This window comes from Capra hircus, chromosome 26 (assembly GCF_001704415.2).
Source record: "Capra hircus breed San Clemente chromosome 26, ASM170441v1, whole genome shotgun sequence".
NCBI classification, from domain to species: domain Eukaryota; kingdom Metazoa; phylum Chordata; class Mammalia; order Artiodactyla; family Bovidae; genus Capra; species Capra hircus.
In genome coordinates, this window is record NC_030833.1 from 23,639,225 (window position 1) to 23,663,468 (window position 24,244).

The 24,244-nt window shown below is 39.9% G+C and overlaps 1 non-coding gene across 1 annotated transcript; it reads right to left on the reverse strand.

Annotated features, from left to right (window-relative positions):
- On the reverse strand, positions 23,563–23,634 carry TRNAW-CCA. The gene has a single exon. It is a non-coding gene; the product is annotated as a tRNA-Trp (tRNA).

The window sequence follows — 24,244 nt, forward strand, 5'->3', positions numbered from 1 at the left end:
CTGAGTGACCCAAATTTCTCTCACAACTGAATTGTCCTGATGAAAGGGTTCACAGAGAAGAGTCATATACTTGGATGGCCAATCAGTTGCACAACACTATCAGAATTTTCAAAGAATATTAGCTGGAATCCCAGGCTATCATTTGCCTAAGAAATCATGCAATATGATTATGAATCAGATTGGATTACTTATCACCATTTAGAAACATAAATCGGGGTGGAGAGTGGGGTCATCTCATAGGTATAGGTTTCTGCATATTTATTTATCTTATAAGAAGCACTGGGGGTCAAATAGGAAGTTGAGATGCTTCAGTGGCTCATCCAGTGCCCACTAACAGCTCCAGTGAGGTTTTCATTTGTGAGGCTCCAGAAAGTATGGACCAGGGAGGCTCAGGAGAATGGTAGCAGAATGGTTACAATATCAATGGGCCATGCCGATTCCAAGAGACATGAGTCCTGATGCCCAGTCTCTATAAATTAACGATAGCTATCTTTGTTAGACCCTTTGCTAAAAATTTTTATTCATTTTCTCATTTGAGTTTCCCAACACAATTACCATGGTCCATTTTGCAGCTGAAGAAACCATGTTACAGAAGATTAAATGATTTGCCTAATAGTGCAGAGCTTTTAAGTGGTAAAATGGGGATTTGAAGCAGGCAGGCTGACTCAGAGACTACACCGAATTACTAAAATATTGTGTAACTGCTTCATATGTTAGAGACCTCAGATAACTTAATCTATATACACCTATTATATATGGGGTACCTATATGCTATCTTCTATATATATGCTATATTATATACGGGTACCTATATTCTGAGTACTGCATAGGACTAACCTATATTTCAAGTAAAACAAATCATGCAAGAGAGGCAAAGTAAAGTTAAATGCCTACAGTGCCCTGACACATAATATGGAGGATATAATTCCAGTTCAACGGTAAGAAGCATTTACCTCCAACCCATTATGTGGAAATGCTGATCTAAAACTGCAAGATCTCTTAATGTTGTTTTCTGGAAAAGCATGTGAAATATTTGAATTTTAAATATTAACTAAAAAGACTGATAAATTTAAAAACATTTCTCTAGAATGCTAGCGTGACTTCTATGCATTATACAAATGTAGCCTTATTCATAGAAGTAGGCTTTGTACTAGAAGAGAGAAGGAAATCTCTTAGCCACCCAGGATCTATAAGGTCTTGTCCCTATAACAGATCTGAGTGTGAGGTATCTTCAATGTATATTTTCTTAACATCTTCAATTCTAGACCATTCTAAATCTTCATATTCTATAGAATATGAGAAATCACAACCTTGATCTTGAGCAACTTACTTTTATTGATATGATTGAGAATATGGAAATCACATAAATAAGATTGATAAAATTGATCTGAAATTTCTTTTGCAAAAGCTCACGGAAAGAACATACTCCCTACCTGTTGGAAGCAATTGGAAATAAAATAATTTAAAAAATTTAACCTTCTCAGGCATAAATTATAAGAGAACTGTAAGAATAAGGTCACTAAAACTCTACCAGTAGAAATATATTTGAGAAAATTGTTTAAAAAGAAGCTAGTATTCTAGGTAAAGGATTTTGTCAAAATGCATAGCCATACGGGAGAGAAGAGTCAGGAAGTTAGGTGTTTTCAAATAGCTATAGGTTGTTTCAATAGAGAGAAGATTCAAATTTTTCCTTGATAGATCTAAGGGTTAGAGTTAGTATTGATTCAAAGTCAGCTTTTGCTTTCGTAAAGGGAAGCACTTCTCAAAAGTATCACATGTAGATAAGTCTGTGCCAAGAAATAGTGAGTTCCTTGTCACTAAAAATATATAAAGCAAAGCTAGAGGAACAAACATTGGGACTGCTGAAGGAGGCATTTGAGCATTAAAAGGTGGGGTGAATATAGTGCCGGTTTACAAACCTGACTGCTCATCAGAACCAACAAGATCTTGAAACACGGAATTATAAGAGAGTCTGATTCACTAGGTCTACGGGAAGCCTAGAACTTGTGTTTAGGATAAGCAATGGCTTCCCTGGTGGCTCAGATGGTAAGGAATCTGCCTGCAATGCAGGAAACTCAGGTTTGATCCCTGGGTTGGGAAGATCCCCTGGAGAAAGGAGTGGCTACCCACTCCAGTATTCTTGCCTGGAGAATCTCATGGACAGAGGAGCCTGGTGGGCTACAGTTTATGGGGTCACAAAGAGTCGGACACGACTGAGCAGCACCACACAGCACAGGACAGTGATGGAGCAGGAAAACGTCTGCATATGCTGCCAAATGCATGTTGCATTCTGTTTAAGAAGAAAGGTGCCCCTGGAATTAGGGATTCTGGAATAGCAGAAAGGAGGTGGCTCCAGGAAGATAGTAACACCTGTGGTAGCTTTGTGAGCCATGGCTCATGTAAAGTCTTCTGCCTCACTCAGAACAGTCATGATTACCTGTCTCCCAACCCACCCTAGAGCACTCAGAGCCTCCCATAGCCTATGAATGAAATTAATTCAAAGGACAAAAATAATGAAGAAGGAAGCTGCAAAAGAAGAATCTTTGGGGGCAAAAAAGATTTTCCAAATGCAATGATATATATCTGATTAATGCCTTGGCTGCTTGCCTATATCTTCACTAAGAGGCAGACAGAATTTTCTGAAAAGGAGCTGATTGAGCAGGAATGTGGTGAATATATAAAGCATACTCAATAACAAACACAGTCATGGTGACTAGTTTCAGAGGAGGGGCAGTGCTCATGGCACTACAAATTTCCATTTCTGATGCCTCCTCAGCAGCAGAAGGCCAACAAGGGCACCTTATGATGATCAGATGGCTCTGTGAAACTCTTTAGTTTCATTTTCCCTCCAGGGCAGGACAATGGAAATAAGAAAGACTTTTTTTTTTTTCAGTCTAAAGCAGAACAAATTTTGCTAAATTAAAAATAATTCTGGATAAATAAAGGTCAGTCAGATCTTACGGCTCTTTCTTCATTAACAACAAAAAACAACATCCAGTATTGTTGCTTCAAGCTCTTTGTTTTTTGGAGTTTTTTTAATCGAATGGACATTCTGGCAGATGCCATCAGCAGGGCCAACTAAGGCTCATGTTACATTACCAGGATCATAAATGGCCAGCTTTGCGTGCATGCTCACTCATATCTGACTATTTGCAGTGCCATGAACTGTAGCCTACTAGGCTCCTCTGTCCATGAAATTTTCCTAGGCAAGAATGCTGAAGTATTTTTTACTCTAAGGGGATCTTCCTGACCCAGGGATCAAACCTGCATCTCCTCCATTGGTAAACAGGTTCTTTACCACTGAGCCACCTGGAAAGCCAGCCAAGAAAAAAGCCAATTTTATATATGTATGTATGTACAATTTTATATATGTATGTGACCAACCTAGACAGCATATTAAAAAGCAGAGACATTACTTTGTCAACAAAGGTCCATCTAGTCAAGGCTATGGTTTTGCCAGTAGTCATGTATGGATATGAGTTGGGCTATAAAGCAAGCTGAGTGCCAAAGAATTGATGCTTTTGAATTGTGGTGTTGAAGAAGACTCTTGAGAATGCCTTGGACTGCAAGGAGATCCAACCAGTCCATTCTAAAGCAGATCAGTGCTGGGTGTTCTTTGGAAGGAATGATGCTAAAGCTGAAACTCCAGTACTTTGGCCACCTGATGTGAAGAGCTGACTCATTTGAAAAGACCCTGATGCTGGGAAAGATTGAGAACAGGAGGAAAAGGAGATGACAGAGGATGAGATGGTTGGATGGCATCACTGACTCAATGGACATGGGTTTGGGTAGACTCAGTGTTGGTGACGGGACAGGGAGGCCTGGCGTGCTGCGATCCATGGGGTCACAAGGAGTTGGACAAGACTAAGCGACTGAACTGAACTGATGTGTGTGTGTGTGTGTAGTATGTATATATATATATGTATATATGTATATATATATATGTATGTATGTACATATAGGCTTCCCTGGCGTCTCAGATGGTAAAGAATCTGCCTGCAATGTGAGAGACTCAGGTTCGATCCCTGGGTTGGGACGATGCCCTGGAAAGGGGGAGTGGCCCCCATGGTAGTACTCTTGCCTAGAGAATCCACATGGACAGAGGAGCCTGTCAGGCTACAGTCCATGGGGTCACAAAGAGTTAGACTCAGATGCAACTGAGTGACTTACACACACACACACAAACACACACACATATATACACAGTCATATAATAATACTATAACTATATATATATATATATATATATATATATATATATATATACACTCACATAATAGCATATCATAGGGCTTCCCAGGTAGTACTAGTGGTAAAGAATCCGCCTGTTAATGCAGGAGATGTAAGAAACATGCATTTGATCCCCTGGTCGGGAAGAGCCCTGGGGAAGTGAATGGTAACCCATGCCAGTACTCTTGCCTGGAGAATTCCATGGTCAGAGGGGCCTGGAGGGCTACAGTTCTTAGGACCACAGAGAAATGGACAGGACTGAAGTGACAGCTCGAACACTCACATATAGTCATATAACAGCATTATAACTATATTTCAATCTTTTGAATAATACTTTTACACTAGAGATTGACCTTTCTGGAAATAGCAATGGGACAATTGTACAGTATAATTTTGCTTACCGAGGTTCGATGTTCTTCAGAAATAAGACTGCAACAACAAAGGAAATCAGAAGGCCTCTGACACATGGTGATAGTTCTCTTTATGAACTGGACCATGTTGACATAATCTCTGAAGCACAGAGTATCTGTGAGATATCAAGAGAAACTATCTTCAGATCTTGTTAATGAATGTAATCTGGATGGTATAGAAAAAGATTAGATAGAAAACCAAAGTTGGAGTCCTTTCATAATGAGACAGTAAGACTGTTGTTGAGAAATTAACTGAGGCATGTTAAAAATTTTAAGATTCTATTTGAGCAAAAATCTATTTGGATTGGACAGTCCCAAATCAGAAAGTTTGGACGTGCTCCATTGACAGGAGCTAGGGGAAAGTCTCTATACTCCCTAGAAAAGAGACAGAAGCAAATCAAGGAAATTATGTGATTGGTGGTAGCTTAAGCAGCTACTTTATTTGAGAAAGCCTAGTTGGCTGTGATTGGTTGTCCGTAGATTTTCATTTCTTCACCTTGAGGTATTACAGACAAGTTTTGGTTTGCTTATGTAAGGAAATTGCTGCCTAAAAAATTCAAGCAACCTCAGTCTGATGGTTTCCTTATTTAAATAATATAACAGTATATAGCAGTAGATATTTGAAACTTGTTTCAGATAAGATTTGTGCCATTTACCATGGCATGTAAATAGCATGTACTCAATTAATGTTTGTTAAACTGATTTGAATTTGAAATGTGAGTAGACATAGAAGTTAGAAATGATTACCAGATATAGTGCCTGAATCAGGGGTAGACAGACTACTTCCCAGAGGCCAGCTGCCTGTTTTTGTAAATCACATTTCTTTGGAACACAGGCATACCCCTTTGTTTACATATGGTCTACTGCTGCTTTTGTGCTACAGGGGCAGAGTTTGAGTAGTCATAGCAGAGACCATATGACCTTCAAGTCTACAAGTCTAAAATAGTTACCCTATGGGACTTCATGGGATGTTTGCTGACATCTATTCTGCATATTTGTAATGGTGATGGTAAGAAACACAAGAAGCGGTTTCAAAGTGGGTGAAAGGTAATGAGTTTAATTGCATCAGTTGGTTCTGCAAATAACTGTTATTGCTGCAAGTAGGAAAAAAAATATAAAAGAGATCATAACAAATATGTGTTGCCAGTGTTATATCAACAGATGATCTTTATATTTAAGAAATATGACATTTTATATTTTTAACGAACTGGACTCTTTAGTAAAGTGTGATCTGCAATGTGGTCTGGAAATACAATATAAATAATATCCAGACATTAGGAAGGAAATGAATAATTATTATCATCACTTTTTCCCACATCTCAATACTGTTTTATGAAGAATAAAAAAGAGATCTATCAGAACTGTGTATTAGTCAGCATGCTATCAGGAATTAAAACTCCACTACTTATTTCAACAGTGTGAAATTATTACTAAAGTCAGTCAGTCTGGGGTGTTCATTGGAAGGACTGATGTTGAAGCTGAAACTCCAATACTTTGGCCACCTCATGCGAAAAGTTGACTCATTGGAAAAGTCCCTGATGCTGGGAGGGATTGAGGGCAGGAGGAGAAGGGGGCAACAGAGGATGAGATGGCTGGATGGCATCGCTGACTCGATGGACATGAGTTTGGGTAAACTCCAAGAGTTGGTGATGGACAGGGAGGCCTGGCATGCTGCAATTCATGGAGTCGCAAAGAGTTGGACACGACTGAGACACTGAAGTGAACTGATTTAGGCAGAGAAAGGGGAGGTTAGCCTCCTTTGATACTAAAAGTCAGGATGCTTATGAAGAGACTCATAGACTAAGAAAAAAGACTCAATATTTCACAGTTCTTAGCCTCACTCAAATCTATTCACTATTCTCACCAGTTTTCATAATCCCTTTCATCTTTAGTAATGCCTTGATTATCACATAACAGACTCTTCAAATGTGTGAATTTAACTTACATTGTAATTCTGCAACTCAAACAAATGTATTTTCAATAAAATTATCAGTAGGGTCATCCTTGCAGATAAAGAATTAGAGAATCTTTCAGGAACATCAAACATTCACTCTAATCCCTTGATAATCATTTAAACTAGAGGTTTAAAAGTCAGAGCTTATGATTTTCTATTTGTGATCTCTCCAGTATAGTCACAAATAGCCTTACTGCTCCTATAGTCCTTAAAGCTACTATTACAACCATAGTAGTGAAGTACTTCACTGACTAGATCCTTCAAAGCACCTACTTGGTAAACATATCATCACAGTCAAGCTTACTCCGAACCTGAGTAGATTCAGTTACAGTCTAACACAAATATTTCACTGTGTGTGCTTTACCATTTATCCTTCTTTACTAACCAGAGTATTAAGTGGACGCATACTGCATTTTTACTCAAACCTGTATAAATATTTTGTTTCACTATTTACATATATGCTATAATATATATATATATATGTAATATAATATAATACTTTTATTTTTAGGGGGCTTCCCAGGTGGTGCTAGTCGTAAAGAACATGTCTTCCATGCAGGAGATGCAAGAGACACGGAATGGATCCCTGGGGTGGGGAAGATCCCACCCTATGGCAACCTGCTTCAGTATTCTTGCTGGAGAATCCCATGGACAGGGGAGCCAGGGGCAAGGGGGCTGCTGTCCATAGAGTTGCAAGGAATCAGATAAGACTGATGCAACTTAACATGCACACACATGTACTTTGCTTGTTAGAGATTAATATTACCTTGTGATTTTGATAAATTAATCAGCCTCTTCTAGCAGTTGTTTTGCAAATTTTATAAAACTGTTCAGTCAGTTCAGTTCAGTTCAGTTCAGTCACTCAGTCGTGTCCGACTCTTTGAGACCCCATGAATCGCAGCACGCCAGGCCTCCCTGTCCATCACCATATCCCAGAGTTCACTCAGACTCATGTCCATCGAGTCCATGATGCCATCCAAGCGTCTCATCCTCCATTGTCCCCTTCTCCTCCTACCCCCAATCCCTCCCAGCATCAAAGTCTTTTCCTATGAGTCAATACTTCGCATGAGGTGGCCAAAGTACTGGAGCTTCAGCTTTAGCATCATTCCTTGCAAAGAAATCCCAGGGCTGATCTCCTTCAGAATGGACTAGTTGGATCTCCTTGCAGTCCAAAGGACTCTCAAGAGTCTTCTCCAACACCACAGTTCAAAAGCATCAATTCTTCAGCACTCAGCCTTCTTCACAATCCAACTCTCACATCCATACATGACCACAGGAAAAATCATAGCCTTGATTAGACGGACCTTAGTCGGCAAAGTAACGTTTCTGCTTTTGAATATGCTATCTAGGTTGATCATAACTTTTCTTCCAAGGAGTAAGTGTCTTTTAATTTCATGGCTGCAGTCACCATCTGCAGTGATTTTGGAGCCCCCAAAAATAAAGTCTGACACTGTTTACACTGTTTCCCCATCTATTTCCCATGAAGTGATGGGACCGGATGCCATGATCTTCCTTTTCTAAATGTTGAGCTTTAAGACAACTTTTTCGCTCTCCTCTTTCACTTTCATCAAGAGGCTTTTTAGTTCCTCTTCACTTTCTGCCATAAGGGTGGTATCATCTGCATATCTGAGGTTACTGATATTTCTCCTGGCAATCTTGATTCCAGCTTGTGCTTCTTCCAGCCCAGCGTTTCTCATGATGTACTCTGCATATAAGTTAACTAAGCAGGGTGACAATATACAGCCTTGACGTACTCCTTTTCCTATTAGGAACCAGTCTGTTGTTCTATGTCCAGTTCTACGTATTGCTTCCTGAGCTGCCTACAGATTTCTCAAGTGGCAGGTCAGGTGGTCTGGTATTCCCATCTCTCTCAGAATTTTCCACAGTTTATTGTGATCCACACAGTCAAAGGCTTTGGCATAGTCAAGAAAGCAGAAATAGATGTTTTTCTGGAACTCTCTTGCTTTTTCCATGATCCAGTGGATGTTGGCAATTTGATCTCTGGTTCCTGTGCCTTTTCTAAAACCAGCTTGAACATCAGGGAGTTCACGGTTCACGTATTGCTGAAGCCTGGCTTGGAGAATTTTGAGCATTACTTTACTAGCTTGTGAGATGAGTGCAATTGTGCGGTAGTTTGAGCATTCTTTGGCATTGCCTTTCTTTGGGATTGGAATGAAAACTGACCCTTTCCAGTCCTGTGGATACTGCTGAGTTTTCCAAATTTGCTGGCATATTGAGTGCAGCACTTTCAATTTCAATTCATTTAATTTTTTTAAATTTTATTGATTGTATTTCTGTATCAATGATTTTATTTCTTCATGTCAGTGATTGACCTCTGGTATAATGTCGCAATGGCTGTGACGGACCACACACAAGCCTGGCAGAGAGGGGGCAATGACCAAGAGTGCCAGGCTGTGATGTCTCAGGAGTGGCCGAGAGGTTCTCCTTGAACTCCATGTTCAAGGTCAGCAGGGGCGACCTCGTCCAAGGTAAGGAGCAGTGGCTGTGCTTTGCTAAAGGAGCTAAGAAGAGACACCCCACATCCAAGGTAAGAGAAACCCAACTAAAATGTTACGTGTTGCAAGAGGGCAACAGAGGGCAGACACACTGAAACCATAATCACAGAAAACTAGCCAATCTAATCACATGGACCACAGCCATGTCTAACTCAATGAAACCAAGCCATGCTGTGTGGGGCTATCCAAAATGGACGGGTCATGGTGCAGAGGTCTGATAGAATGTGGTCCACTGGAGAAGGGAATGGCAAACCACTTCAATATTCTTGCCTTGAGAATCCCATGAACAGTATGAAAAGACAACATGATAGGATACTGAATGAGGAACTCCCCAGGTCAGTAGGTGCCCAATATGCTACTGGAGATCACTGGAGAAATAACTCCAGGAAGAATGAAAGGATGGAGCCAAAGCAAAAACAATACCCAGCTGTGGATGTGACAGGTGATAGAACCAAGGTCTGATGCTGTAATGAGCAATATTGCATAGGAACCTGGAATGTTAGGTCCATGAATCAAGGCAAATTGGAAGTGGTCAAATAGGAGATGGCAAGAGTGAACATCAACATTCTAGGAATCAGCAAACTAAAATGGACTGGAATGGGTGAATTTAACTCAGAAGACCATTATATCTACTACTGTGGGCAGGAATCCCTCAGAAGAAATGGAGTAGCTATCATGGTCAACAAAAGAGTCCAAAGTGCAGTACTTGGATGCAATCTCAAAAATGACAGAATGATCTCTGTTCATTTCCAAGGCAAACCATTCAATATCACGGTGATCCAAGCCTATGCCCCAACCAGTAATGCTGAAGAAGCTGAAGTTGAACAGTTCTATCAAGACCTACAAGACCTTTTAGAACTAACACCCCAAAAAGATGTCCTTTTCATTATATGGGACTGGAATGCAAAACTAGGAAGTTAAGAAACACCTGGGGGAACAGGCAAATGTGGCCTTGGATTAAGGAATGAAACAGGGCAAAGGCTAAGAGAGTTTTGCCAAGAGAACACACTGGTCATAGCAAACACCCTCTTCCAACAACACAAGAGAAGACCCTACACATGGACATCACCAGATGGTCAACAGCAAAATCAGATTGATTATATTATTTGTAGCCAAAGATGGAGAAGCTCTATACAGTCAGCAAAAACAAGACCGGGAGCTGACTGTGGCTCAGATCATGAACTCCTTATTGCCAAATTCAGACTTAAATTGAAGAAAGTGGGGGAAACCACTAGACTATTCAGGTAGGACCTAAATCAAATCCCTTATGATTATAGAGTGGAAGTGAGAAATAGATTTAAGGGACTAGATCTGATAGACAGAGTGCCTTATGAACTATGGGTGGAGGTTCGTGACATTGTACAGGACACAGGGATCAAGACCATCCCCATCGAAAAGAAATGCGAAAAAGCAAAATGGCTGTCTGAGGAGGCCTTAAAATAGCAGTGAAAAGAAGAAAAATGAGAAGCAAAGGAGAAAAGGAAAGATATAAGCATCTGAATGCAGAGTTCCAAACAATAGCAAGGAGAGATAAGAAAGACTTCCTCAGCGATCAATGCAAGGAAATAGAGGAAAACAACAGAATGGGAAAGACTAGAGATCTCTTCAAGAAAATCAGAGATACCAAGGGAACATTTCATGCAAAGATGGGCTCAATAAAGGACAGAAATGATATGGACCTAACACAAGCAGAAGATATTAAGAAGAGGTGGCAAGAATACACAGAAGAACTGTACAAAAAAAGATCTTCAAGACCCAGATAATCACGATGATGTGATCACTCACCTAGAGCCAGACATCCTGGAATGTGAAGTCAAGTGGGCCTTAGAAAGCATCACTATGAACAAAGCTAGTGGAGGTGATGGAATTCCCATTGAGCTGTTTCAAATCCTGAAAGATGATGCTGTGAAAGTGCTGCACTCAATATGCCAGCAAATTTGGAAAACTCAGCAGTGGCCACAGGGCTGGAAAATGTCAGTTTTCATTCAATCCGAAAGAAAGGCAATGCCAAAGAATGCTCAAACTGCTGCACAATTTCACTCATATCACACGCTAGTAAAATAATGCTCAAAATTCTCCAAGCCAGGCTTCAGCAACATATGAACCGTGAACTCCCTGATGTTTAAGCTGGTTTTAGAAAGTGCAGAGGAACCAGAGATCAAATTGCCAACATCCGCTGGATCATGGAAAAAGCAAGAGAGTTCCAGAAAAACATCCATTTCTGCTTTCTTGACTATGCCAAAGCCTTTGACTGTGTGGATCACAATAAACCGTGGAAAATTCTGAGAGAGATGGGAATACCAGACCACCTGACCTGCCACTTGAGAAACCTATATGCAGGTCAGGAAGCAACAGTTAGAACTGGACATGGAACAACAGATTGGTTCCAAATAAGAAAAGGAGTATGCCAAGGCTGTATATTTTCACCCTGCTTATGTAACTTATATGCAGAGTACATCATGAGAAATGCTGGGCTGGAAGAAGCACAAGCTAGAATCAAGATTGCCAGGAGAAATATCAATAACCTCAGATATGCAGATGATACCACCCTTATGGCAGAAAGTGAAGAGGAACTAAAAAGCCTCTTGATGAAAGTCAAAGTGGAGAGTGAAAAAGTTGGCTTAAAGCTCAACATTCAGAAAACAAAGATCATGGCATCTGGTCCCATCACTTCATGGGAAATAGATGGGGAAACAGTGGAAACAGTGTCAGACTTTATTTTTTTGGGCTCCAAAATCACTGCAGATGGTGATTGCAGCCATGAAATTAAGATGATTACTCCTTGGAAAGAAAGTTATGACCATTCTAGATAGCATATTAAAAAGCAGAGACATTACTTTGCCAACAAAGTTCCGTCTAATCAAGGCTATCGTTTTTCCTGTGGTCATGTATGGATGTGAGTGTTGGACTGTGAAGAAGGCTTAGCACCAAAGAATTGATGCTTTTGAACTGTGGTGCTGGAGAAGACTCTTGAGAGTCCCTGTACTGCAAGGAGATCCAACCAGTCCATCCTAGGGGAGATCATTCCTGGGTGTTCATGGAAGTACTGATGCTGAAGATGAAACTCCAATACTTTGACCACCTCTTGTGAAGAGTTGACTCATTCGAAAAGAGCCTGATGCTGGGAGGGATTGGGGGCAGAAGGAGAATGGGGCGACAGAGAATGAGATGGCTGGATGCATTGCTGACTTGATGGACAAGAATCTGGGTAGTCTCTGGGAGTTTTGTTGGACAGGGATGCCTGGCATGCTGTGACATTGGGTCACAAAGAGTTGGACATGACTGAGCGACTGAACAGAACTGAACTGATAATTTTGAACAGAAGAGGAAAGAGGAAGCATGTGTGTTTGCTTCTTTATCTTAAAGACAAAGCATTCACTATTTCACAATTTGGTATATGATGTTATCTGGGAGTTAAGCCTTAGGAAGACTTCCCAGTTGCGCTGGTGGTAAAGAACCATCTTGCCAATGCAGGAGATGCAAGAGAAAGGGGTTCAATCCCTGGGTTTATAGAATCGCAAGGGTCTATAGTGTCGCAAAGAGTCAGACATGACTGAAGAGACTTAGCACACATGTGGGTTTATATATATCTGTATCTATCCTTTTTTATTATATTGAGAAAATTCTCTTCTATTCTTAGCCTCTAAGAGTTTGTTTATTTTATAATGGGTAAAATTTGAGCTTTTCAAATACACTTGTACATTTTTTGATTGGGTCGTTTATTTTTCTGGAATTGAGCTGCAGAAGTTGTTTGTATATTTTTGAGATTAGTTGTTTGTCAGTTGCTTCATTTGCTATTATTTTCTCCCATTCAGAAGGCTGTCTTTTCACCTTGCTTATATTTTCCTTTGTTGTGCAGAAGCTTTTAATTTTAATTCGATCCCATTTGTTTATTTTTGCTTTTATTTCCAGAATTCTGGGAGGTGGATCATAGAGGATCCTGCTGTGATTTATGTCTGAGAGTGTTTTGCCTATGGACCCAATCAAAAAATGGGCCAAAGAACTAAATAGACATTTCTCCAAAGAAGACATACGGATGGCTAACAAACACATGAAAAGATGCTCAACATCACTCATTATTAGAGAAATGCAAATCAAAACCACAATGAGGTACCACTTCACACCAGTCAGAATGGCTGTGATCCAAAAATCTGAAAGCAATAAATGCTGGAGAGGGTGTGGAGAAAAGGGAACCCTCCTACACTGTTGGTGGGAATGCAAACTAGTACAGCCACTATGGAGAACAGTGTGGAGATTCCTTAAAAAATTGCAAATAGAACTACCTTATGACCCAGCAATCCCACTGCTGGGCATACACACCGAGGAAGCCAGAATTGAAAGAGACACATGTACCCCAATGTTCATCGCAGCACTGTTTATAATAGCTAGGACATGGAAACAACCTAGATGTCCATCAGCAGATGAATGGATAAGAAAGCTTTGGTACATATACACAATGGAGTATTACTCAGCCGTTAAAAAGAATTCATTTGAATCAGTTCTGATGAGATGGATGAAACTGGAGCCGATTATACAGAGTGAAGTAAGCCAGAAAGAAAAACACCAATACAGTATACTAACACATATATATGGAATTTAGGAAGATGGCAATGACGACCCTGTATGCAAGACAGGGAAAGAGACACAGATGTGTATAATGGACTTTTGGACTCAGAGGGAGAGGAAGAGGGTGGGATGATTTGGGAGAATGACATTCTAACATGTATACTATCATGTAAGAATTGAATCGCCAGTCTATGTCTGATGCAGGATACAGCATGCTTGGAGCTGGTGCATGGGGATGACCCAGAGAGATGTTATGGGGAGGGAGGTGGGAGGGGGGTTCATGTTTGGGAACGCATGTAAGAATTAAAGATTTTAAAATTTAGAAAAAAAATAAATAAAAATAAATAAATAAACAAATACACTTGTACAAACATTGAAATGGTCATATGGTTGAATAGATTCCTGCCGTATGACTTCAGTTCAGTTCAGTCACTCAGTCGTGTCTGACTCTTTGCGACCCCATGAATCGCAGCATGCCAGGCATTTCTGTTCATCACCAACTCCTGGAGTTCACTCAGACTCACGTCCATCGAGTGCATGATGCCATCCAGCCATGTCATCCTCGGTCGTACCCTTCTCCTCCTGCCCCCAATTCCTCCCAGCATCAGAGTCTTTTCCAATGAGTCAACTCTTCACATGAGGTGGCCAAGTACTGGAGTTTCAGCTTCAGCATCATTCCTTCCAAGGAAATCCCAGGGCTGATCTCCTTCAGAATGGACTGGTTGGATCTCCTTGCAGTCCAAGAGACTCTCAAGAATCTTCTCCAACACCACAGTTCAAAAGCATCAATTCTTCGGTGCTCAGCCTTCTTCACAGTCCAACACTCACATCCATACATGACCACAGGAAAAACCATAGCCTTGATTAGACGGACCTTAGTCGGCACAGTAATGTCTCTGCTTTTGAATATGCTATCTAGGTTGGTCATAACTTTTCTTCCAAGGAGTAAGCATCTTATAATTTCATGGCTGCAGTCACCATCTGCAGTGATTTTGGAGCTGTATGTCTTATTCCTAAGTTATTCTGACAATTAGTTATCTTAGGTCTGCTTGTTTGAAAATTATTATTTAGAGAATTTGTTTTTTATAAATTATAACTCTGACCAGATAGTTTTCTGTTCTTTGTTTGATCTCCCTTTTAGTATTTTGAAATATTAAAGATGTGGCTTTGTTTTCTAGTTTGCCCACTTCCTGAAAAAAAGAAGTATGGCAATCCATATATTTTTTCCTTTTGTATTTCATGTTTATTTTCTCTGGCTACATTCAAGATTATTCCTTTATCTTCATATTTCAGAAGTTTCAGTATGACATGCTAATGTGGTGTGCATCTGTTTTAATTTGGTCTTTTTTTAAAATTCTAAATAAGGATTTCTGAATTTCATGGTTCTATATTTTGTCATCATTTATTAATCTTAGAAAATTATTGACCACTATCACATCAAACAGTTTTTGAGCAAACACTTCTCCTTTCCTTCCATTTGGGACCCCAGTTACATATGTTGGATGCAAGATATTGTCCCATGACATTTTGCTACTTTCATCACTGTTTTCTTCAGCTTTTGTTTTATTTTAGATAATTTATATTAACTTATTTTCAAATGTGCTGATCCTTCCTGTGCTGTGATTGTGTCATTGGAAAAATTTTTTATAATACTACATATGTTGTATGCCTATCTATAATAACCTTATTTACACAAGCCCTCCTTAATTCACAAAGCTTCAGTAATACATACACATTTCAGGAGAATCCACAGTGTGCAAGTAATTTAAATATGATGTGTCATACTAACCCAAATAAAGCATGTATGAAAAATATGCATGTAAAGTTGTTCACATGAAGGTACTAGACAACCTACATCTTTTGTGGTAAAATAGAAAAGGAAGAAAAATAGGTTTATTAACTAGCATTTGAAGCTGACATTGTGCTTGGGTTAAAACACCCTCACACCTAAATTGGCCCCACATGAATATTAAATCATTGCTACATACCCCCCATGCTATAATGGAAGGAGGTTCCTGGAGCACAAAATATTTCTTTAAAGTGTTCCTAAGTAAACTCCCTTCCTCCTATAGCCTTTCAAGGATAAATACGTATATATAATAATATTATATACCAAATTTTATAAATAAGAGTTAGCTCTCTTTGCATCAGGTGGCCAAAGCATTGGAGCTTCAGCTTCCTCAGTCCTTCAAATGAATATTCATGGTCGATTTCCTTTAGGATTGACTGGTTTGATCTCCTTGCTGTTCAAGGGACTCTCAAGAGTCTTCTCCACCACCACAGTATGAAAGCATCAGTTCTTTGGCGCTTAGCGGTCTTCATGGTCCAACTCTCACATCCATACATGGTTACTGGAAAAACCATAGCTTTGACTCTATGAGCCTTTGTCTTTCTTGGCAAAGTGATATCTCTGCTTTTTAATATACTGTATAGGTTGGTCATAACTTTTCTTTCAAGGAGCAAGCATCTTTTAATTTCATAGTTGCAGTTACTATCTGTGGTGATTTTGGAGCCCAAGAAAATAAAGTCTGTCACTGTTTCCATTGTTTCCCCATCTATTTGCCATGAAGTGATGGGACCAGATGCCATGATCTTAGTTTTTGGAATACTGAGTTTTAAGCCAGCTTTTTTCACTCTGCTCTTTTACCTTCATCAAGAGGCTTTTTAGTACCTCTTCACTTTCAACATAGGGTGATGTCATCTGCATATCTCAGGTAATTGATATTTCGCCTGGTAATCTTGATTCCAACTTATGTTTCATCCAGGCTGACATTTCACATGATATTCATTGGAAAGATTGATGCTGAAGCTGAAGCTCCAATACTTGGCCACCTGATCTGAAGAGCTGACTCATTGGAAAAGACCCTGATGTTGGAAAAGATTGAAGGCAGGAGGAGAAGGGGATGACCAAGGATGAGATGGTTGATGGCATCACTGACTCAATGGACATCAGTTTGAGTAAGCTTTAGGAGATGGTGAAGGACAGGGAAGCCTGATGTGCTGCAGTCCATGGGGTCACAAAAAGTCAGACACGACCAAGCAACTAAACAGCGAGAACTTTGCGTGCAAGTTAAATAAGCAGGGTGACAATATACATACTTGATGTACTCTTTTCCCAATTTGAAACCAGTGCATTGTTCCATATCTGGTTCTAACTCTTGCTTCCTGACCTGCATACAGGTTTCTCAGAAGGCAGGTAAAGTGGTCTGGTATTCTGATCTCTTTAAGAGTTTTCGACGCTTTGTTGTAATCCACATAGTCGAAAGTTTTAGCGTAGTCAATGAAGCAGAAGCAGATGTTTTTCTGGAACTCCTTTGCTATTCTATCATCCACTGGATATTGGTTCTTTGATCTCTGATTCCTCTGCCTTTTTAAACCCAACTTATACAACTGGAAGTTCACAGTTCACATTCTGTTGATGCCTAGCTTGATTTTGAGCATTACCTTGCTAGCATGTGAAATGAATGCAATTGTATGGTAGTCTGAACATTCTTTGGCATTGCCTTTCTTTGGGATTAGAATGAAAACTGACCTTTTCCAATCCTGTGGCAACTGCTGAATTTTCCAAATTTGCTGGCATATTGAGTGCACAATTTAACAGCTTCTCCTTTAGGATTTGAAATAGCTGTGCTGGAATTCCATCATTTCCATAACTTTGTTCATAGTATTACTTCCTAAGGCCCACTTGATTTCACATTCCAGGATGTCTGGCTCTAGGTGAGTGATCACACCATCGTGGTTATCTGGGTCATCAAGACCTTTTTTGTGTACTTCTTCTGTGTATTTTTGCCACCTCTTCTTATTATCTTCTGCTTATTTTAGGTCCATACCATTTCTGTCCTTTATTGTGCCCATCATTGCATGAAATGTTCCCTTGGTATCTCTGATTTTCTTGAAGAGATCTCTAGTCATTCCCATTCTATTGTTTTCCTCTACTTCTTTGCATTGATCACTGAGGAATTCTTTTTCATCTCTCCTTGCTATTCTGTGGAATGCTGCATTCAGATGGGTATATCTTTCCTTTTCTCCTTTGCCTTTTGCTTCTCTTCTTTTCTCAGCTATTTGTAAGGCCTCCTCAGACAATCATTTTACCTTTGCATTTCTTTTTCTTTGGGATAGTTTTGATCATGTCTCCTGTACAATGTTATAAACCTCAGAGTACTAGAACTATAGATGGAGGTCCTCAAAGGCAAATATAGTTATATATTCTATTAGGTTAACCAAAAACATGGATAACCTTGAACAAACTTTTTGCCCAACTGAACATTTACATACAGTAGGAAGGTAGAATATGTGCCAGTTTGGTTTTACTATTCTGTTACCTTAGTTAAGAAAACCTTTATTTGTATGTGTATGCAGAATAGTCCAGGTATATATATGCATAAGTATTTTCATATTTTCATCTATTTCATAGTGTTTGGGCTTAAATAGCAGGTTAATCTGCAAAGACATTACTCCAAATCAAATAAATTCTCATTCCATTTGTTATAAAATCATTTTGTTAAGTATAATTCAAAGTAATATAATAAATAATTATGTGAGAAGACAAACATAAAACAAAAATATTATTTAACAAGAGGAAATGGCTTATCTTTCATAGTGAAACAGTATATGGGAACTCAAATGAAATGGTCAAAAGAGTAGAACTATTTTGACTATCCGGTCAAAAAGAGTAGTACCACTCAAAATTCTCAATTCCTCACTCTCTGTTGTATTATTCTTCCTGCATAGGCCACAAAAATATACCGGAGATGATGAAATATTATTCCTTCTAGAGGAAAATAAAGGAGTCAGAAGTGTTTTTGCAACAGTTAAATGTTATATATAAACCATGTTCTTTGGAATAAAGACAAATAGAGAAAATGTGTTGAAATAGAAAGGTTTTGAGAGAGATAAATAAGAAGGAAAGCAAAGCACTAGATTTGGAAAATCAAACTATAAATTGGCAGACAGAAATTATGGACTTCTCTTAAGTTTCTGTGTCTACAAATAATTATATCAATTGCCAGATAACCCAGAGCAAACAGGAGGAAGAGTCACAGAAATAATTTGGACTCAAAAGCAAGGATTTAGGAAAATGAAACTTATCAGGCTGAAAAATCCAGATAGAAAGTTTGGAAGTGGAATGTATTGTTAAAATTCTAGCCCTCTTGTGCATTCCCTGATCAATGAGCAAATTTAGGGGATTTGAATAAGAAACAAAATATATGGGAAAACAATCTCCTCTGCGAATTGTAAGTACTGTCTCAATGTCAAACAGCATATTCTCAACACCAAAAATGGTGATATTTCTAGAAAGAACAAAGCAGTCAAACTAATAAGGGCTGCTATGAAAGCCCGTGTGCTTAAAATAGGAAATGAGCCTCATTCCCATGCTTATTGCTTTGGAAATTTAGAAAATTGGCAGATTTAACAAAATGTAGACATCACATTTCCATCAGATGTTGATGATGATAAATTCCAAACATCTTGATTTCTCAATTCTGATATTTTTATCATAAATCAACCTATGCATGATTCTTTGACTGACTGTGGGTTTGAAATCAATTGAATGCTTTAGAATCAAAAAGTCAACTGTCTGTTTCTTGAGCCAAGGTTTTGCTGGATCACAGTTGTTTTGATACAAGGTTCTTGAGGCAGGCCTGAGTTATCAACTGTTACGCTAGTCAGTACTCAGGTGCCAGAATATGACCTAGAAGCTGACTGAGTAAATAATTCCAATGAACTAAAAAACTTCAATCCTTTAGCAACTATGGATTCATGACTACATATATTTATTCCAGGTAAAGCTGAAACCTGATATTCCTTAACATCACAAGAAAAGCTAATATTCATTGAACTAGTTATTGGTACAAGGGACTCAAAGCTAAATGAGACACAATCCCTCCCCTCATTATGCTTACTTATAGTTATCTGAGAGCTTTGAATGTTCTATGTTGTATAATACACATTATTATATAGATATCCTAGGATTTGATGATATTACCCAGAAGTGTGCTATTAGCCAAAATAATGATATTAGCCAGAAGGTCAGATTTGCATTTAATTGAATTTATTCCAAGAAAAATGTGAATATTTGAATTAGAGACAAGTGAAAGAGATGGGAATACCAGACCACCTGATCTGCCTCTTGAGAAACCTATATGCAGGTCAGGAAGCAACAGTTAGAACTGGACATGGAACAACAGACTGGTTCCAGAAAGGAAAAAGAGTATGTCAAGGCTGCATATTGTCACCCTGCCTATTTAACTTATATGCAGAGTACATCATGAGAAATGCTGGGTTGGAAGAAACACAAGCTGGAATCAAGATTTCTGGGAGAAGTATCAATAACCTCAGATATGTGGATGACACCACCCTTATGGCAGAAAGTGAAGAGGAACTAAAAAGCTTCTTGATGAAAGTAAAAGAGGATAGTGAAAAAGTTGTCTTAAAGCTCAACATTCAGAAAACGAAGATCATGGCATCTGGTCCCATCATTTCATGGGAAATAGATGGGGAAACAGTGGAAACAGTGTCAGACTTTATTTTGGGGGGCTCCAAAATCGCTGCAGATGGTGATTGCAGCCAAGAAATTAAAAGACGCTTACTCCTTGGAAGAAAAGTTATGACCAACCTAGATAGCATATTCAAAAGCAGAGACATTACTTTGCCAACAAATGTCCATCTAGTCAAGGCTATGGTTTTTCCAGTGGTCAAACACATCAATTCTTTGGCACTCAGCCTTCTTCACAGTCCAACTCTCACATCCATACATGACCACAGGAAAAACCATAGCCTTGACTAGACGGACCTTAGTCGGCAAAGTAATGTCTCTGCTTTTGAATATGCTATCTAGGTTGGTCATAACTTTTCTTCCAAGGAGTAAGTGTCTTTTAATTTCATGGCTGCAGTCACCATCTGCAGTGATTTTGGAGCCCCCAAAAATAAAGTCTGACACTGTTTCTAATGTTTCCCCATCTATTTCACATGAAGTGATGGGAGCAGATGCCATGATTTTTGTTTTCTGAATGTTGAGCTTTAAGCTTTTTCACTCTCCTCTTTCACTTTTATGAAGAGGCTTTTTAGCTCCTCTTCACTTTCTGCCATAAGGGTGGTGTCATCTGCATATCTGAGGTTATTAATATTTCTCTGGGCAATCTTGAGGGTCCCTTGGACTGCAAGGAGATCCAACCAGTCCATTCTGAAGATGATCAACCCTGGGATTTCTTTGGAAGGAATGATGCTAAAGCTCAAGCTCCAGTACTTTGAACACCTCATGCAAAGGGTTGACTCATTGGAAAAGACTCTGATGCTGGGAGGGATTGGGGGCAGGAGGAGAAGGGGACGACCCAGCATGAGATGGCTGGATGGCATCATGGGCTTGATGGACATGAGTCTGAGTGAACTCCGGGAGATGGTGATGGACAGGGAGGCCTGGTGTGCTGTGATTTATGGGGTCGCAAAGAGTTGGACACGACTGAGCGACTGAACTGAAGTGAACTGTATGGATGTGACAGTTGGATTGTGAAGAAAGCTGAGCACTGAAGAACTGATGCTTTTGAACTGTGGTTTTGTAGAAGACTCTTGAGAGTCCCTTGGCCTACAAGGATATTCACCCAGTCCATCCTAGGGGAGATCAGTCCTGGGTGTTCATGGACAGACTGATGCTGAAGCTGAAACTCCAGTACTTTGGCCAGCTCATGTGAAGAGTTGACTTATTGGAAAAGACCCTGATGCTGGGAGGGATTGTGGGCAGGAGGAGAAGGGGACGACAGAGGACGAGATAGCTGGATGGCATTGCTAACTTGATGGACATGAGTTCCATCATGAAGCAGGGGTTGTGGAATGTAGAAGTTAAACAAGAACTCAGTTCAGTTCAGTCATTCAGTCATGTCCAACTTTTGTGACTCCATGAACCACAGCACACCAGTCGTCGCTGTCCATCACCAACTCCTGGAGTTCATCCAAACCCATTTCCATTGAGTCGGTGATGCCATCTAACCATCTCATCTTCTGTCGTCCTTTTCTCCTCTTGCTCTCATTCTTTCCCAGCATCTGTGTCTCTTCAAATGAGTCAGCTCTTCGCATCAGGTGGCTAAAGTATTGGAGTTTCAGCTTCAACATCAGTCCTACCAATGAACACCCAGGACTGATCTTCTTTAGTCACTTAATGGCAGAGTTATAGGACTTGTGGAACAACTGCGGAGAGAGGTGAGTGAGAGTAGGGATTGTGGATGGTTCCATGATGTTAGGTTTGGGCAACTGGGTAATTATATCATTCATCAAAATATGAATCATAGGAAGAAGAGGGACAATATTAGAAGGAAGTAATGTTTATGTTTTTTCAGGTCAAGAGGAATTTCTGAGTTATCTGTGTAAAGATATTTGCAGGAATATATGGGTTTTGAATTCAGTTGTGCAATGACCCAGGATGTATTGAGATTTTTTTTACCTTAGGAGGGATTGCCTTAGTGCAGATGTAGAGAAGAAATTTAATCATAAGATGGGTGTTTAGGTTAAATGCCACACATATGGACTGATATGTTATAAAGGTTAGGTTGTAGTACTGAAATATTTAGTAATATATCTGCTTACATTAGTACCTAATAAAGATGATAATATCCACTTACCTAATAATGATGATAACATACACAGGATTTTTTTTAAATGGCTCCTATGGTCCTCTCCTCCCAGCATCCACATCCTTTGATACATTTGTGTCCGTTTGTACCTCCTCTTATCATCATGAGCAGTAGGAGTTCAGTTCAGTTGCTCAGTCGTGTTCGACTCTTTGTGACCCCATGAACCACAGCATGCCAGGCCTCCCTGTTCATCACCAACTGCCAGAGTCTACCCAAACCCATGTCCATTGAGTAGGTGATGCCATCCAACCATCTCATCCTCTGTCGTCCCCTTCTCCTCCTGCTCTCAATATTTCCCAGCATCAGGGTCTTTTCAAATGAATCAGTTCTTTGCATCAGATGGCCAAAGTATTGCAGTAGGAGTACCCAACCTTAAATCTGGGCTAACTGTCCCCTTACTTTAGATGATAGAAGTCATCACAAGTTCTGAGTTGAAGTTTCAAGATGTCTTACATACTTCTACTCTGTGTCTCTTCAAACATCACCACTACCATGATAGGAAGTCCAGGCTAATCTGTTGGAGCATGAAAAGTGATGTGGATTAAAGTCCCTGCTGACCCAGCCAAGGCCATTCCAAAGCAACTAGCCAGCAGCTGACATACCAACTGTAGCATAACCAAGCCCTGTGGCACTTCCCACTGACCTCTAGTCTCTTCAGCAATAGCAAATGCTTGTTGTTTCAACCCACTAATTTTTTTAATATTTTGCTGACTGCTAAAACCTCTTTGAATGTTTAAATCATGGAGTTTTCTAAAGGAATTCTGAAAAAAATATTAATCAGAATATAAGGTCTAAAAAGATTTCAGTGATTAAATATATATTCAGTTACATGAAAAAGTGGCTTTTGTGTTCTGTGATGCATATATATATGACATGTTCATATATTTAGGTTATGAATATTCATATTAATATATTCACATTGTCATACATTAAGCACAGGAACATTTTTCCTGGTATCTGAATCACTTGTTGTAAAGAAATAGTCATTCAGATCCTTGGGATTCAGATCCGAGGCTAAATTCCATTGTGTACACTCATTATTATCATGGCCCAGAGCAGAGGCCCCTTTACTCTTCACTTTCCTCAATATTTTTCCTATTTTTTGTAAGCTCGTGCAGTTATGAGGTGAGGTGAGGTGAAGCCGCTCAGTCGTGTCCGACTCTTTGCGACCCCGTGGGCTGTAGCCTACCAGCCTTCTCCGTCCATGGGATTCTCCAGGCAAGAATACTGGAGTGGATTACCATTTCCTTCTCCAGGGGATTTTCCCGACCCAGGGATCGAACCTGGGTCTCCTGCATTGGAGGCAGACACTTTAACCTCTGAGCCACCAGGGAAGCTAATCATGGGCAACTTACACCTTGTGCGTGTGTGCTAAGTTTCTTCAGTCGTATTACACAGCCCTGTGGACTAAAGCCTGCCAGACTCCTCTGTCCATGAGATTCTCCAGGCAAGAATACTGGAGTGGGTTGCCATTCCATCCTCCGGGGGATCCTCCCAACCCAGGGATTGAACCTGTGTCTCTTAAGTCTCCTGCACTGGCAGGTGGGTTCTTTACCACTAAGTACCACCTAAATGTGGTACTGTGAAGAAGGCTGAATGCCGAAGAATTGATGCGTTTGAACTGTGGTGTTGGAGAAGACTCTTGAGAGTCCCTTGGACTGCAAGGAGATCCAACCAGTCCATTCTGAAGGAGATCAACCCTGGGATTTCTTTGGAAGGAATGATGCTGAAGCTGAAGCTCCAGTACTTTGGACACCTCATGCGAAGAGTTGACTCATTGGAAAAGACTCTGATGCTGGGAAGGATTGGGGGCAGGAGGAGAAGGGGATGACCAAGGATGAGATGGCTGAATGGCATCATGGACTCGATGAACGTGAGTCTGAGTGAACTCCGTGAGATGGTGATGGACAGGGAGGCCTGGCGTGCTGCGATTCATGGGGTCGC